Source organism: Dreissena polymorpha, chromosome 14, assembly GCF_020536995.1.
Source record: "Dreissena polymorpha isolate Duluth1 chromosome 14, UMN_Dpol_1.0, whole genome shotgun sequence".
In the NCBI taxonomy this organism is placed as follows: domain Eukaryota; kingdom Metazoa; phylum Mollusca; class Bivalvia; order Myida; family Dreissenidae; genus Dreissena; species Dreissena polymorpha.
The window spans coordinates 9,029,737-9,034,661 of NC_068368.1; the positions used below are offsets into that span (position 1 = coordinate 9,029,737).

The window sequence follows — 4,925 nt, forward strand, 5'->3', positions numbered from 1 at the left end:
GAATAAAATTTATAAAGCAAAATGTGATTTAAATTGATAACTAAAAATACCAGTATGCCAGTTTTGCCGTGTCAAGCTGTCAAGATCCAGAAAGTCCTTCATTCACATCGAACATACTCTTCGAATTCCATCCATTGTAGTCATTAGCGATATTTAGTGAATACATAACTGATATATCCAAAATAACAGTTTCTAAATAGCCAAACAAGCCGATTTATGACATTCTCTCATTGGCGCGGCCTTTGTTGGAATCACGTGGGCGGGTTACTTCCAGCCCGTAGTTCTAAATTGTTTTACGAACGAAATTTGTTTCAGTTTCTTATAACGTTTTTTCACGTAAAACGGTCTTAGAAAAATTCACTAAAAATGGTGTACGCAATATCTTTGGAGAAAAATGTTAGAAAAACGTTTTTAAGTGAAAAATTGTAAGAATAACAAAATGCCATGTTAAATGTCTATTCCGTCTGCCCAAAATCTGGTAAGGCATCAAAAAAGCCAACCGATTTGCGCAGTGTTTTTGAAATACGGTATTACTAAAGTATATTTGCGTAAACGCAAATATACTAAAAACTACAAACTGTCATTTATTTATGTATGATTGACAACGTTTCACAGGAACTTACGTTTTCTACTGTATGCTTCATAAACAATAATATGGGCCTTGTTCTGAGAAAACTGGGCTTAATGCATGTGCGTAAAGTGTCGTCCCAGATAAGCCTGTGCAGTCTGAACAGGCTAATCACGGACGACACTTTTCGCTTTTTTTGGTATGTTTAGTTTCAAGGAAGTCCCTCCTTACCAAAAATCAAGTTTTGGCGGAAAGTGTTGTCCCTGATTAGCCTGTGCAGACTGCACAGGCTAATCTGGGATGACACTTTACGCTTATGCATTAAGCCCAGTTTTCCCGGAACAAGGCTCACATAATCAAAAATGTAGTACTGTTTATTGTTTATGCATATTAATATGGAAAAATTTACAAGAGCTTTCGACATGTTCTTCAATTAAGAGATAACAACATAAAAAAGGTTATTCTACGGACATATCTTATGCCATCTGACATTGTAAAACAAAATAACTGATGACATAGTATTACAACAAGAGGGCCGTACGCTGCTCACCTGAGACTTTGGGGAATTGAACGGTTCTGAGCATCTTTTGTGATGTTTCCGAAACCATTTTCGAACTTGCCGGGAAATATCATTAGAACAACTGTACTGAGCAAGTTTCATGAAAATTGGACAAAAAATGCGACTTCTAAGGTTTTCACAATGTTTCGCTATAGCCATCTCCCTTGTCAAAAAAGAGGGCAAAACCCGGTTTTAATCCGTGTTAAAACCGTGTTAAACCCTGCGGTATTGGCACCGGGTTAAAGCGTGTCTTTTAAACACACTTTTTGCTTACCGACTTGGTTTTTTGTAGGTAAAACCTGGATTTCACTCACATAAACCAACACGCTTATACCTTCTTATACCAACTTAAACCAACTAAAACTAACTTAAACCAACTTAAGTGGGTTAAAAGTGAGTGTGTTTTCCTTCTCTTTGTTGGCTTTTAAACCCGCTTCTACACAACAAGTCGGTTTTTCCTGTTCTAAAGCGAGTTAAAAGTGGGGTTTTGTTTAAGCGTTATGTGAGCTAAATGTGTGCTTTTCACAGATTGAGCGCAGTTTAAACTTACTTTAAAACCGTCTTATACCAACTTATGTTGGTTAAAGTGATTGTGTTTTCCTTCTTTATGTTGGCTTTTAAACCCGCTTCTTCATATCAAGTCGGTTTTTCCTGTTCTTAAGCGAATTAAAAGTGGGTTTTTGTTTGAGTGTTAAGTGAGCTAAATGTGTGCTTAACTCAGATTAAACGCGGTTAAAACATGCTTTAAAACCGAGTTTTACCAACTTAAGTTGGTTAAAAGTTAGTGTGTTTTCCTTCTTTATGTTGGCTTTTACACCCGCTTCTACACATCAAGTCGGTTTTTCCTGTTCTTCAGCGAGTTAAAAGTGGGTTTTTATTTGAGCATTAAGTGAACTAAATGTGTGCTTTTCACAGATAAAACGCAGTTAAAACTAGCTTTAAAACCTGTTAAATGCTCAGTAAAAACCCACTTTTCACCCACTTGAAAACTGAAAAAACTTTTTTATGATAAGAACAAAAATATCATAAATTAAATTCTAATTACTTTTTTAAAGGATAAAACATAAAACTTAACATATATATCCATATACACAGCATGATTAAACTATTTTGACAGACATGGCATTGTTATAATAAAATATAATAGTGTTATAACATAACATTGAACACAAAGAAAGAACTGAAAAAAGTAATATTGTATGGAATAAATACAAACAAGAGATGTGTTTGTCAGAAACACAATGCCCCCTACTGCGCCGCTTTGAAATAAAATTTCTATTTATCATTTGGCAGGTATAGAAATTATCTCTCTTTGCTTATTACTTCCATTGGATTTTGACCTCTGACCTTGAAGGATGACCGTGACCTTGCACCACTCAAAATGTGCAGCTCAATGAGATACACATGCATGCTAAATATCAAGTTGCTTTCTTCAATATTGCAAAAGTTATGACCAATGCTAAAGTTTTCGGACGGATAGACAGACAGACGGACAGTTCAACTGCTATATGAGACCCTACCGGGAGCATAAAAATAAGTTAATGTTGTTGAAACAGGTGCAAATCTATATAACAAAGTGAAAACAATGGTTAAATAATCATTTTAACAGCACATTTTATTTACAAAGACTTCAGTCTTCTTGAGCATCAGCCGCAGATGCCTTAAACAACCCCTCATCTTTTCTTCAACATCAACCAGAGGCTTGTCAAAGGTTTTGGCTATGACATCTGAACAAATATAATAGACTATTCATTTTAAAAACATGCAAAAAAAACAACAAAATCTGTTCTTAAATAGAAAACACTCTAGCCAGAAAAAGAGGTTAAATATTTGCATATTAAGGAAGTCAACACAAATGAGTTTATTACTGATTGTCCTGGAGACAGTGACTAGAGACACGGACAAAGTTTTTCAATCCCTGTCTTCATGAATAAAAAAAAAACTATTGTTAACTGTCACTTGGATTATAAAAACTCCCCCTTTTCACAAATGATGTAATATAATGATCATTTATGCGACTGTAAACAGTAAGTGATCTGAAAAATATTTGTAGAATGTGTATTGAATTTCTATATGGATAACTGGTACTTCAAATTTTTATGATGAAGAAAATACCAATGATTGCATTTCTCTCAGCGGCGGGGAGGCTTGGTCTTGGTGACCCAGTTGTAGTTGTTGCTCCCTTCATGGAGCATTAGTCACAAGCTGGTGGAAAGTGAATAGTCGGCACATGGCATGTGCGATGGCCATCACCTCCCTGGTTTCATGCTGGATTTCAGCTTAAATGATACTCTGGAACCAAAAAAGAAAAGGAGTTTTGACAAAATATTAAAAATTGGTAATTTTCCAAAGCTTGTAATTTACTTTCATCACATTTCAAACTCTAAAAATATTTGTCACATTGGTCAGAATTGTGACGCTTTTAAAATGCAATAACCTGTATAGTTTTACCTCTCAACAAATCCAGCTTTATTGTTCAAGGACTGTGAGGGCGAGGTTTGCCCACTTCAGTTCCCCTCAAGTTGGCCAGCTCGTGCAGGGTAAAAGCCTGGTGTAAAAGTCCATACATCAGGTAGTATGATTACCCCTTTTGCTCTTGGGGCAAGAGTTTAACCTTCAAAATTAAAATATGAGGGAAAGAAATCTGTTCAGTAATAACCAGAAATAGCTATAAATAACAATAAAGATGACAATAATCATAAAACACAACCACAATAATTCACTGTACACAACATTGACACTTTGTCATGTGTATGTTCATCTATTTTTGCTTCAAATTGTGTTGTTTTTCCTTTAAGTTGCAATACATTAACTTATCAATTTACATTTCCCAGTGACAATACATAAATATAATAATGATCATAATTAATTCAGTAAACTTAATAAAAAAAGGATGAAGAAATGACAATACAAACCTGTTAAAACTGTTCTTCAGTATTCCAAAAAAAAACAGTTGAACTTCTTTTCCAACAAACTTATTGTTGATTTCCAAATTGTAGTAAAATACACATTGTTTTCATCACACAATACTTCATGCTGACAGTTTTTCAATACATTTTACAGAACAATTATAAGTCTTAATGTTAATTTAATTAAGCTCAATTCAATTGCTGAAACCAGCTTGTTTTTCAAAAGTTGTTGTTTTCAAATAATTTCCTGTGCAAAAAATTGAACCAATCAGAAGTCTTATACCTCATTCCAGCCTTATGTCTGGGCAAACCCTATCAGTAGCCTTATCTGCCCCTGATAATCAGTACCCTCATGTTTAGCTCTGAATGCCTGACAGATTGTTATCTGTTTATTGTTAGTGGTGTGAAAAGGGGTGTTTATAGGTATTGTCTTGTTATTTTGTTGACTGTTTATGTAACACAGGTCATGTTTGGCATCTTATTATTTTATTGCAAATTAAGAAAATGGATATAATGGTATCATCTGAAAATATCAAAATTTGCATACTTATGTACACTAATAGATTATTTCCAAAATAATGTTTCCAATACCATATTTTTTAAATATGCAGATTTAACAAGTAAATACTGTTTTAAACAAATATAAACAATCATATAAGATTGTTTTAAAATTTAAAAAAATAAAATAATTTTAAGACATAAAACAATCATAAGATATTGTTTATAATAAAAACAAATATATAGAAAAAAATCAAAGCGAAACACAAACTCTTTCATTTTAAGGTATAAAACTTAGTTTTATCATTTTTATAGTTTTTGGCAGTGATACTTGTTGTCCATCTGTGAACCTGTGATGTTCTGAAAGAGCAATTTTCATCCAATATTCACT

General features: G+C 33.5%; 1 long non-coding RNA gene across 1 annotated transcript; it reads right to left on the reverse strand.

The window, feature by feature from the left end:
• Positions 1 to 3,254: 3,254 nt before the first annotated feature.
• LOC127858314 (uncharacterized) lies at positions 3,255 to 4,616 on the reverse strand. Its single transcript, XR_008038848.1, has 3 exons — positions 4,043 to 4,616; positions 3,579 to 3,741; positions 3,255 to 3,419 (listed from the first exon to the last, which is right to left on the reverse strand). It is a non-coding gene; the product is annotated as an uncharacterized LOC127858314 (long non-coding RNA).
• Positions 4,617 to 4,925: the final 309 nt, after the last annotated feature.